The sequence below is a fragment of the Helicoverpa armigera genome, chromosome 12, assembly GCF_030705265.1.
Source record: "Helicoverpa armigera isolate CAAS_96S chromosome 12, ASM3070526v1, whole genome shotgun sequence".
Taxonomy (NCBI): domain Eukaryota; kingdom Metazoa; phylum Arthropoda; class Insecta; order Lepidoptera; family Noctuidae; genus Helicoverpa; species Helicoverpa armigera.
In genome coordinates this window covers 4,176,599-4,190,119 of record NC_087131.1, presented here as the reverse complement: position 1 = coordinate 4,190,119, position 13,521 = coordinate 4,176,599, and positions in this window count along the sequence as shown.

Sequence of the window (13,521 nt, the reverse complement as noted above, 5' to 3'; positions counted from 1 at the left end):
GTTGGCGTGCCCTGCACTGGGTTGCGACAGTCGCTCCCTCCAGGCCACCATGACATCCCGCCGGAGCTCTGCCCGCTGCGCGACAACTTGTCGCGGCAACGGGGTTTCCCCCTGGCGCTGAGCCTCCTCGCGCCAGTCGTACAGGCGCAAGAAGACTCTCGCCTCCAGATCCCACGGTGGTATGACCCAATACACTGGACTTAGATTTATATTTTCCTGATTATCCATCAAACTACAACCCGACTGCCTATAACTAGAACTGTCAGTCTTAGAGCCAAAGACTGGCCATAAGATTAAATTATCTTTGTTATGAAATGTCTTTGAAATGTTCTGGGTCTATTGTAAGCAAGGAAAGGTCATGGACTCGCCTTCCCGAAACAAGCTAGCAAAAGAAAGAGCAGCAGTGTGCCTGGAAGTTGCAAATGGATTATTCTCGTCTACGTTTACTGCACTTAAGTAGGTTACCAATTGGTCAATATTCCAGATGGACGGCTTCCCGGGGAACAGGTTTGCTCAGCGCTATTGATTTTAAAATGTGTCCGACTAGAACGTTTGAACTTAGCTCTCCAGCGGTTTCTGAATTGCATAGTGTAGCTATAACTGACTTGTGTAATAAAATAGTATTGTATGCTAGTTTATTTACTATGTGTACCTAAGTCCGCTAAAAATTGTGTAAGTATAGGTCCAAATAGGGATTCAAGGGATCCAATTTCATACTTTTCGCCCCAATTTAACCATCGACTCCAAGCTGATTGATAAGTGTTGCGTGTGGATTGAAGAAGACTTCAGTCGGAGAGACTCCTTGTCCCCCCCCCCACACTTCTATATTTCCAGTGTCATTTGTTGGACCTTAACAGGGGGTATCCCTGTTGCTGTGTCTATCGGTTTCTGCTCGAGGTTCATCAGTGTGTAGGGTACTGCTAATGATCGGGACTTCAAATCTGCTCGCCAAAATACCTGGTGTGCCACCGAGGAACTACTATGAGATAAACTCCCGTTCCTGAATTGAGATGACTGAGGACCTTCGGTATAAGGTAAGGTGGCGGGAATACCCATGCTAGCGGGTAAGTCCAAACTTGAGAGAGAAAAAAAAAGGGTCTTTCAGATCTAGGGGCACGTAGTTCACAACTATGTGTCCCTGGGCTCGCCTCGAGGCAAATAGGTTCACTGCCGATACAAGATGCCACTCCGGTGGAGCTTTGTGTCGGGAGAGATGGTCTGCATGACTGTTGTATAGGGCTGGTATATGATTCACGACGTGATAGATTTGATACAGCTCGACATAACTGAATACTTTGTACGTCAGGTTCGGTAGGCTCCTTGATCGGGTGCCACCTTGATTTCTTAGATATGACACCACAGTCCTATTTTTGCATTGAAAAATGGCTGTTGATCTCCTTAGCAATTCGCCGTGATTTTCCAGATTTTTAAATACTGCAAGCATCTCTTTCAGATCGCAGTGAAAGCCTTTTTCTCGCTCGTTCCATGAACCCATTACGGGAGTTCCGTTCAGTTGTGCCCCCATCCTACATCGGAGGCGTCCGTGGTTATAAGGTGACAGGGAAGTGGCGTATGAATATCCAAGGTTTGGGGGCAGCTGACCAGCCACCACTTTAGATCTGCTAAGGCATCTGCTGGTAGGTTCAACATTGCCATGCTCCATTCACCGAGCCGTGAGCCCAAAATGTAACCAAAGAATGACACTTTTTCAAAATGGTGGGTATAACCCGACCGATGACAAAAACGTCACATTTTTATGTTAAACTAGCTTTCCGCCCGCGGCTTCGCCCGCGTGGAATTCGGTTCACCCCTCCCGCTGTGGGTTAGCAGCGGTGAGGGAGTGTGACGGAGTGTCAGACTCTTACTGACTAAAATCGTCATGTTCCGTCTTAGGCCTTTTATATACCAGGGCCGCGGTACCTCTTTCGAACAACCCGCAGCCGCGGCTGGCCCTGGTGCTACTGGGCCCCACTGATTTCAAAACACCTTAAGACTAATTCGCGGCGAACCTTAACACCGCGATACAGAAAAGCACAACGCCATCTATCGAGCTATCGGGAAGCTCGCGATTGAACAATGAGCTACAGGTTAAAGCGCGAGATATCATTGCACTTCTTACGTATCTTAAAAAAACAACGTCACCACGTTTTAAAAAGCTATCATTCCACTTCTTACGTATTTTAAAAACACATCGTTACCACGTTTTAAAAACACCCAGCGCCATCTATCGCATACCTCAAGAACTAAATAACTTAACTAATACTTATACCAATTAGTAATTCGTTGAATTATAGTTTTCGTTGAATTATATTTCAGGATAAGTAGATGTAAAAAAAACAGTTAAGACGATAAAACAAATTGTTCGTCATCCCTCGGGAATTCTTCATTTTCGAGGATTCATTATCGTATCATTTAGCTTCTAAATTTATATGTTCATATTCGTTTGCAATATATAAGTAGATGTAAAAAAAAAAACAGTTTAGACGATTAAACAAATTGTACATCATCCCTCGGGAATTCCTCATTTTCGGGGATTCATTATCGTATCATTTAGCTTCTAAATTTACATGTTTATATTCGTTTGCAATATATTACCTTGTTTTAAACGACACACAGCGCCATCTACAATCCATCCATCAAGCAAACAAAATTTTTGTTTTCCCTCGGGAATATCTATTTTTTTCGGGATAAAAAGTACCCTATTATTTAATCCGGACTTCTAACTTTACGTCTGCAAAATTTCAAAGCAATCGGTTCAGTAGTTACGGCGTGAAAGCGGAACAAACAAACAAACAAACAAACTCACTTTCCGATTTATAATATCATTATCGTATCATTTAGCTTCTAAATTTATATGTTCATATTCGTTTGCAATATACACCGCGACTTTTTAGTCGTCTTACAAAGGTGGTCCACTGAATGTATCCGACACAAAATACCACTAGACATGATTATTAATTTTATAGCATTAATTAAGATAATAGGTGCAAAGAAAAATAAATAATACATTAGAAATAAGAAACATCCTGTTAATAATGTTTACGTATCAAACGGTAGAAAGTAGGTACCTTCCCAGCGCTCGAGTCGAGTGATCGTTCCATCTCCATTTTTTACGAGACAAAATATCGTAAGCCAATCTAGCACAGTCCACGTGGACTGTCATCCAATGAGATTCATTCCACGAGCGGCACGACGGCACCGCCAAAGACGACGACGGCACTTTTCAAAGAGTCCACGTGGACTTTGATAAATGCCGCCTTTTACTTAAAAATAGGTTTTAAAGGTCATTCTGTGGCAGTTGCCGTCCGAACACCGCAAGTGGAAGTGTGCGCGCACTACCGGTAATCAAGTGTTGTTCGCGATCGCTACGAGTGAATAGGGTATACGTCTTGCATGATGAGTGATAGGAACCGTCGCTACTCGAATATCGAGTACCTACAAATGGTACGCGTGTACGCAATAGCTGGTGACAATTTAAGGGAAGCAAGAAGATTGTACGCTGCGCCTAACAATCTAATAATGTTACGGAACCGAGGAGTGATCAACCCGCACGAAATAAAAATAATAATATTGGAGCGCGCTCGGCGCGTGTGACTGTTGTGCGCCCTGAGCCGCGTGGGGCTACCGGTAACCCAGCGAGCGGTAGGCATTTATCGCGCGCGAGTACAGAGAGTGACAGAGGCCTGATAATAGGTACGTCATTGTCAACTTACATCACTTTGTTTTGGTTTTATTACGAAAAATGTTTCTGACGGTCCTAAGCCCGTAAAAGTATGAAGGAAGAATTGGAATTAAGTGTTACAAGTTAAGTAAGAGTGCAAGTTTACAAACTGCTACATAATGAGAACATTAAGATTGCAATAGTAAGAAACTTATTTTGCGCTAGGGTGAATGAACTTGAATGATAAAGACGCCGCGCCGCGCCGCGCCGCTCCGCTCCATTGATAAAGACTCGGGCCGCGCTCACTACAGGGTGTTTTTATAATCTATGTCATGCATCATAATAATGAATTTATTTTTATTTTTGAATTATTCAAATGTCATAAATATAAAAAAAAAAATAATTAACGTGTCCTAGTCATTGGATACATGAAGTGGGCTGCCGTTGTAAGACGACTAAAATGTCACGGTGTATAAGTAGATGTAAAAAAAAAAACAGTTTAGACGATTAAACAAATTGTACATCATCCCTCGGGAATTCCTCATTTTCGGGGATTCATTATCGTATCATTTAGCTTCTAAATTTACATGTTTATATTCGTTTGCAATATATTACCTTGTTTTAAACGACACACAGCGCCATCTACAATCCATCCATCAAGCAAACAAAATTTTTGTTTTCCCTCGGGAATATCTATTTTTTTCGGGATAAAAAGTACCCTATTATTTAATCCGGACTTCTAACTTTACGTCTGCAAAATTTCAAAGCAATCGGTTCAGTAGTTACGGCGTGAAAGCGGAACAAACAAACAAACAAACTCACTTTCCGATTTATAATATTAATAATTAAGTAAGGATGTTCTAAGTATCTGTGGTCTTCAATCAAGTTAGGGTTCTATGTATGACAGTCAAGACTTCTAGGTTCCTTTTACATGTAAACGATTTACTACATACGAGTATTTCATTAAAATTAAGAAAATAATTTACGGCATTTATTATATTTGATTTCAAATAAGTTTGAAAAGATTGCATAAGTTCCACAGACATCATTCTAAAATATCGTTTCTAATATTGTCAGTGTATTTTTCTTAGTTATTTTTATAAAATATGATCATTACTTCAATCGTGACTTATAAAGAACCCTTTTTATGGTTTGTTCACCATTTGGCTCACGGTTCCATGAATAGGGTAGGTATACATTGCTGTTCAACACTGCATTGAGGAAAGTGAGGAGAGCCCGGTAATGCAGTCTGCCTTATGGGACAACGAAAACTTGCGAAGTTAAAAAGTCCTATCAAGCTATGCTGGTCTTCTAAGTTTGTCGTGCCGTTTGTCACGTAGTGCGTTTTGTCATTATCTTGTTGATAATGCTTGCGATTTATTCACTTGCCATCCAAAACGTGGTGCAAATGATCCAAAAGTAGGCGAATATATCTTGGTGAGCCACCAGAAAATCGAGATACACAATTATTTGTAACCCTTGAGTTTTCAAGGTTTGAGCCACCCAATTGGTCACTGTGGCGAAGGTCTTGGGTGCCGTGCTTAAGCCAAATGGTAGGCACGTCATCTGAAGCAGTCTTCTTCTGTATACTAGTCGAAGAACATGTCTGTGACCTTCGGCTACCGGAAGGTAGAAGTAAGCCTGGGTGAGATCCACTTGCACAGCCAGTCGTCTTTCTGAAGAAACTCTAGCACCCGAAAAACATTTATTAAACTGAAGGGTTCCGTAATTATGAACTTGTTGAGAACCTTGAGATTGAGTATTGGACGGTTCTTTCCGTCGCCTTTTGAGCACAAGAAAAATATTGGATAGAAAGCTGGGAGAATTTGCAGCTATCCATAGAACTTTTTGTTTTATCATTTGGGAAATGACGACATCCATCTCTTTGGTCTCTCTGGTCAAATCTGGCATTATCTATCAAAGGCGGCTTTTGGCCAATGGTATGCGATACCCAGTTATTATTTTTAACAAGAAAGGCGGAGCTCCCATTTCTTTCCATTGGTCTTGATATAATGTTAGGCAACCCGCCTCGAAAGTCAAAACTTACGTGCCTTGTTGGACGCATCAAAGTCCGCCTGCGGTCCTGGACGCTTTCTGTTTCCTCTGTTGGACATGGTTCCTATTGTAATTTGCTCGTGATGTCCCAAGGGAGCCTTTAAAGTTTTGCGTCACACGCCATTCAGCGTGAGTGTGATTACCATTTCCCTTCGAGGGACGGTTATAATAGCGACTCTTCGAGAGTCGATCCAAATAGCCACCCTGCGAGGGTAGATTGCAACGATGGTACGGCCCGCAACATGCAAGATTGGTACCCTGCGCGGGACCGTGATAATGAACCGACCCCTGCGGGGGGTGGTTAGTATACTTACTGGTCCCTGCTTTGTAATAATGCTGCAACTCGCAACATGCAAGATTGGTACCCTGCGCGGGTCCGTGATAATGAGCCGACCCCTGCGGGGGGTGGCTAACAGACTTACTGGCAGTCCTAGGCGGAGCGTACCAAGTCTTTCAAGGCCGAAAAGCATCACACGCCGTGATAATGAGCCGACCCCTACGGGAGGTGGCTAACAGACTTACTGGCAGTCCTAGGCGGAGCGTACCAAGTCTTTCAAGGCCGAAAAGCTTTCTTGACACCATCAGCCCTCTTCAAGTGCGGTAGTGACCAGTCCGAACTAAGGAGATGCTGGTTGGACCGCACCTCACACCATTCTTTTTTTGTCAAAAAGTTGAACGCCTTGCAGGATTTAACCAGGGCCACAGGTGCCTTAGGAACTTCGGGCTTGCTTTCTTTTCCATGGTCACGTGCACGGGCTGTGGTAGCTTTATTATTTACCGCATCTGTATTTGCTTTATTAGTCACTCATTCTAAAAACAAATTACTGAAAAAGAAAAAAAGTACACGGAAAAAAATCGTGACAAGAAAGGGGTAGATGTACAAAATATTAACACTTGATTTCGCAAAATCCAATATCGAACGGTAACGGTATCGTTAACAAATTGTATAAAATATTATAAACTCACCTGTGTTCTGCGAGAGCACTGAGTTTATTTTTCAACGAAATACTACAGCGGTTGGTTAGACCAACCTTCTCGGGCGGAAAACAAGAAGCCAATGACGAACTGTGGCCGCCGAGAACACTCGTCGCCTCCTGCCTGGTGGGGAGTGAAACTGGTCGGTGTGCGAGAGAGATGCAAGATATGGGGTAGAAAAGGACGGAGATAAAAGCGGAAAACACGTAGGTGCCTATCTCAAACTAGTAAGCTTCAAATAACGGTCAAGAATTTAATACTTAAATATCCTTATAATTTGGTTCTCAGGCGATTAGCATTTATCTAGTGTCTAAAAATACAACAGTGCGCTACTTTTGACTTTAGCATACCTAGAATGATAAAAGTTAATACGGCTTTATGATTTAGCGCAACTACTTGACTCGCATAGGCACGAGTAAGTTCCTAGGAATAACATGTTTTTTTTTTTAAATAGTTGACCTGTAAATAACATACGTAACTTCTCTTTTATTACATTAGTTGATAATAACCGGATCGAGGGCATGACAATTTCTGATGTAATTTAGTAAATGATCTGCATAAACGTCGTGTGGATAGCTTCAGATATTTCGATGATAAACAGTATGGTTAACTTAAACAAAGTGGCATGTTAACTCGCAAACAAATTAAATTAATACACATATTTAAGGATATAGTTGTATTATTTATACCATCTTCTATACCCGGAGAATAAATACGAGAGCCTTATTACCAAATCTGAAAAACGCTGATTAAACACGGAGTTTCCGATGCCACCCAGATGACTCTGGATGCATTTAAATTTTAACGGTTTTGAGATTTGTACTTTTATGCATTTTTAAGCAATTTGTCTTATGTACCTACCTATTGTGTAAATTTGAGAAGTGGTGACGAAAGGGCGAAGAATACTTTTCACAGCTACAGCGGTCTTATTTGTTGTTTAGTCCTGTTTCTTCCACCTTAGCGTAAAGGTACCTTGACTTTGACTATTATTGTTAGTTTCCCGTTGGAGCTTGGAGGAAGGAAATCCCCACAAGCTAATACCTAGTTACTATCGGTAACTACTTACCTATTATTATGTACTTTCTTATATTATGTTTCCTTGATAAATATTTGCATTATTTTTGCAGACTACACCTATCTATACTTATGGATCCATTGGGAGATGGATCTATGCGAAAATTAAATGAATAGATGTTGCCCGTGGTGTCACCCGCGACCCAATAAGGGAACTACCTCCTCCTGCCCTCTTTTCCAAAGCCACATTTTATTCGATAAAAGTGCCTCTTCAGTTGCTATACTTGGAAAGCGCAAGAAAGTAAATACGCTCCGCAAAGATAGGATCGATTGTTTGTTGAGAGGAAGAATCTATACAAAGCTGTAGGACCTATACTTAGCTATGTGGACCTAATGCCGGTACCTTAGCAGGCGACGCCAAAATCGATCGAGTAACAAGGCAATTATTAATAGCAAACGTTACGCCCTCCACCCTTGTTAATTTTGAACGCGACTTTATTTTTTTGTAAGACGTAACTAAGGAGGTTCGTTTACCGAAGAAACTCGATACATTGTTTAGACTACCTACCAAAATACTATTACCAAAAAAACCTGAAGAGTAAGTACTTACGTAAAATTTTGATAGGAAAGTCGCTAACACACTTAAGTGATGCTGCTAGACAACACTTTCACACAATTCTTCCTATATAAAGGAATGCATAGTTTTCATAAACAATCAAATAATTTTATTATTGTTAAAATAACTTCAGCAAAAATGCACCGCAGCTAACGATGGCTCAAATTCTGCAGCAGGCGTACATGTTAAAGGTTGTACCGTAGAAGGTACCGACGCCGATGGAGAGAAAATCAAATTTTACTACAGCTGCATATAATTTCCACTTTTCAGTTAATCGTGATCCAGAAAGTGCTGATGAAGCTATAACAGGAAGTTAGTGTACTCGCGGAATAGATGAGACGGCTCACATCTTAAACATACTAACACACAAACAGCATAGTCATCCTTTTGGACAAATGGCTCATTGATTAAAGTCAACAACGATAAACTTTAAACTTTCAAATACAAAGCTATCGCGATAATATTAAATATTTTGATTCTGACGCAACTTTATTTGCAATTGATTGAGAGAATACCTATCAAAAGCCTAGATTATATATTTTTGTACGACCCATAGGAGTACCTACCTATAAAGCATTCATGCATGGTGAGAGAATTCTGATTTTTTAGATCTAAGCAAACTCAGAGAAAAAGGGTTGCTCTTAAGGGATTCTGGAGTACAATTGCTGCTAAGTCCAGCTTTCGCTTAAGCTGTGTTCGCTACTGGATCAGTTCGAAAAAACTAGCGTGGATCTTTTTGTGCAAAATTCTCAATTTCCAATCCAGATACCCCAACTTGGCCGCTTTCACAGTCGTCTATCGTAGCATGGAGTCTGGGGATTTGATCAGGGTTCTAACTTTTGCGAAAGCTGGATTGAGAATAATGTGAAGAAAGGTTCAACTTACTGTGATATTTGATCAGTGAAAAGCATATGATCCACGATGATGGGTCTTTGCTGTGAAGAGCACGACGCGCTGTGATTTAAGCCAGACATGACTTTGTAACCCCTGGTACTAGAGTTTAAAAACCTTTGTGTCGTAAGTCTAAATCTGCTAAATGGTATTTCCACGACTGTCGTCTGCCTTACAGCACTTAGACTAGGAAAAGCACTGATCTTTAGCCGCAGTTTGTTGTTGCAACCCAATACCAAGGGACTCCGAAAAAATTCGAATGTGATGACGGCTGTCATGAAAACAAACAATGCCGATTTTTTTTATGACAATGGGATAGACTATAGACAAACATACCTAATATGTTTTGTAAAAGAAGTTTTTATGTGATAGAAACTTTAATATTTATTATTACACTACGCTGAAAAAGTTATCGCATACTGCTGTTATTGTAAGGGTTGGGCTATGTTTAAATCATAATATTATATTACGTCAGTGTTGTCAACTACTTATTTCTCTTACCTTGCTCCTCTAGTTATAATATGAAGGTTTTGTTTTGGTTCACACACGTTGCTATCGGGATTTAATCAGTACGTGCATGGTTGACGTATTATGTAGATATTAGGCCCGGTTCATATTTAAAATAATGACGTCGGTTAACATTAGTAGTAAATAAGTCACCAACGCTGCAAATACATAACATACATACTTGCTAGAATCCATATTATTTAGAGAATAAATAACAAAACAGACTATGATAAACATTCTCCATGTACTTATTAAATACTAGCTTCTGCCCGCGACTTCGTACGCGGATCCTGTCCCTTATGCCACCGACTACGGGGTCAGCAAAATCAAAGATCTGAATCGTCCGATATTGAATTTTAAGGGCTCGTTGACTTGAAAACAACAGAATGCGCATAGCCATTAGAAACGATCCATATATTTAATTTTTGTACTTCAACGGCAAAAGCACAGCAGACTAAACAAAACGTGAACCGCAATAGACGTAACCATAGGGATAAAAGTAGTGATTCTCATTTAAGTTGAGTGTGGCAAAAATATTACACGTATTATTACGTAAAAAAACATTAAATGTTACTGAGATGACATAGTCGTGATGACTTAGTGGAAGTCGTGGTGGTTTAGTGGGTAGCGAACCAATCTCTCAACTATGAGCGTGCGTCTTTGATTCCAGGTCTGGCAAGTACCTGCCAATGCAACTTTTCTAAGTTCGTATGTACTTTCTACGTATATTTTTGATACCAATGACCGTTATTTGGAGGGGATGTTAAACTGTAGGTTCCGGCTGTCATTGAACATTCTTGGCAGTCGTTGTGGGTAGTCAGAAGCCAGTAAGTGTGACCAGTTTTATCAAGGGGTGTTGGGTTGAGCGGTTAACTGGGTTGTGGAGGTCAGATAGGCACAGTAGCGGCGTAAGGGGGGGGCGGAGGGGGCGGTCCGCCCCGGGTGCCACGTCTAAGGGGGTGCCATCTCGGTCGGCACATATCTGCACGACCAGGATGGCGCGGGCAGAAGGGACAAGTCACTGAGGGTGCCATTCTAATCTGCAAAGCCTAGGTTCACTAAATGCACGATATTCAAACAAAACCACAACAGTGCATGCGCGAGACGTCGAGGCAACACTGAGAGGGGTGACACAGTCCGGCTGTCACCCCTCTCTTTCTTGTTTATTTTTGTTCTGTTTCCTGATTACTTAAATTAATTCCTCAAACTTAGAAAAAAACTTCTTCTGCGTTTACTTCTTGAGTCCTCAATCTAACAAAAAGTTAAAGCACCGAAGTAGCAAACACAACTGACGCTCTACACTGACGATTTCTAAGTTGTTTAGGAAGTGGAGGACTTTTGTGTACCAAAACTCAAAAAATTTCGCGCTCGCTCCGCTCGCGCCTTTCACATTACGGTGGTTTTTCTAATTTCTTTAGGTGTTATTGAGTCCCAAAAATCAAAAATTTCGCGCTCGCTACGCTCGCGGCTTTTCCACTTTACGCCTGTTTATTTTAATCTCTTTAAGGGATTTTACTGTCGTAAAACTCAAAAATTTCGCGCTCGCTTCGCTCGCGACTTTTCCACTTTGCGCCTGTTTATTTTGAACTCTTTAAGGGACTTTACTGTTCTAAAACTCAAAAATTTCACGCTCGCTACGCTCGCGGCTTTTCCACTTTACGCCTGTTTCTTTTAAACTCTTTAAGGGACTTTACTGATCTAAAATTCAAAAATTTCGCGCTCGCTACGCTCGCGGCTTTTTAACTGGACACTGGTTTTTTAGAAACATGTTTGAGTTATTTTAAGTCTCAAAACTCAGATGACACGGGATCGCTTCGCTAGGGCTTTTTATAAGTTTGCAGTGATCTGTCTCCGGTTTCTTTATGTTAAACCTAGCAAAAAGCACCATGAATGATTTCTACACGATTTTTAAGTACTTTAATTTACAATTTTAGCCCGTGATTATATTTTGTCGTTTTTTTTTGGGGGAGAGGGGGGACGGGGGGGTGCTCAATAGGTAGTACGCCCCGGGTGCCACCCGATGCTACGCCGCCACTGGATAGGCAGTCGCTCCTTGTAAAACACTGGTACTCAGTTGCATCGTGACTGGAAGTCGACCCTAACATAATTGGGACAAAGGCTCTTGAGATAATAACAACAATAATAATGAGATATAAGCAACGCAGGACATCTGAGGCTGATGACGGGGAGTAGCGACCCCGGGCATATATGCTGAGTTCTCCAGGGAGAGTATACTGTCCCCCATTTCCGGCCGGTCGGAGTGAACCATGATGGGGTAGGTCTCACGCCTCTGGCTTGGCTTGACCTACAGAGTGGAGTCGCTAGAGTAGGGTTAGTAGCCCTGCTCTGAGGATAGGTGCCTCGTGGTAAGTGACCCACAGAGAGCGCGTAATCTGCGTTTAAAATCCGCCGAGGTATCCTAAAGCGTGTTCAAAATTCAAGCGTGTTATATCTTCGTTATTATTTGTTTGTGAGAAGGAGAAAAGAAAAAATACGTGTCCATTATTTTAGGGTTATCTAAAAGATGGACTAATTACTTTTTTTGATTCACCATACCTATTTCATAACATTCGATTCATTTCTATACATTTCGAGTGTAGTATTGCTCTTGAAGTTCCACATCAGGTGTTCCAGATCTTCGATGTTTATACGTCAACAGAGAGTGCTTATCAGATTGAACCTCTTTTGCTAAAACGTCATATCTTTATATGCTATAGTCTAGCTGGGCTCCTGGGGTTCCACATCAGGTGTTTTACATCTTCAATTTTTTTAAGTCAACAGAGAGTGCTTATCAGATTGAACAACTTTTGTTAAAACGTCATACCTCTATATGCTATAGTCTAGCTGGGCCCCTGGAGTTCCACATCAGGTGTTTTAGATCTTCAATTTGTATAAGTCAATAGAAAGTGCTTATCAAATTGAACAACTTTTGCTAAAAGGTCATACCTGTATATGGTACAGAGAAGCTGGGCTCTTGGGGTTCCACATCAGGTGTTCCAGATCTTCGAATTTAGTATCTCAGCTGAAAATGCTCATCACATGAAACAATTTTTGCCATGGCACCATTTTTGTATCTCTTATAGTTTTGTTGGTCTGTTGGTGTTCTGCATCAGGTCTTCAAGTTTCGAAGATAAATTATAGCCTATATGTTGACCCGGCTTAATACTGACACAACAAAGAAAAAATCATTGAAATCCGTTCGGTAGTTCGGAAGATTAGCGTGTACAAACAAACAGACATACAGACATACAGACATACAGACAAACAGACAGAATTTTTTTTTTGGATTTGTGCTCCATTACTGTTTCTAAACCCCACCCAATTATTATTTTTTTAATATATTCAATGTACAGACACAGGTTTTTTACAGATTTATTATATGTATAGATTAATAAGTAAATTTAATGCTGTGTAAAACAGAAATTGAGAATATTTTTGAAAATTCTGGCCTACACGCTACCTTGTAAGGTGCGCTACGCATTTTACCGTAGCTCAGGCGTAGCGTGTAGCACGGCTACTGGCTACTGTTCTACGCATTACCATGGAGTTAACATTTAATTATACAGAGTCTATTGTTTATCCATTTTTATAATTATAGTTATGTCTGTTTGTTATTGCAAGTTGAATTGTATTCCTGCCATACAAATAAATGCAAAGAAGCACGAATTAATATATTTTTGTATGCAAGAGATACATGATTGTATTATGACTGTTTACTATATGCAATGCTAGGGAGTGAGTTTGTAAGTTCTTACTACATATCTAATACCTAAATGCAATACCAATTATGAATATGGAAATT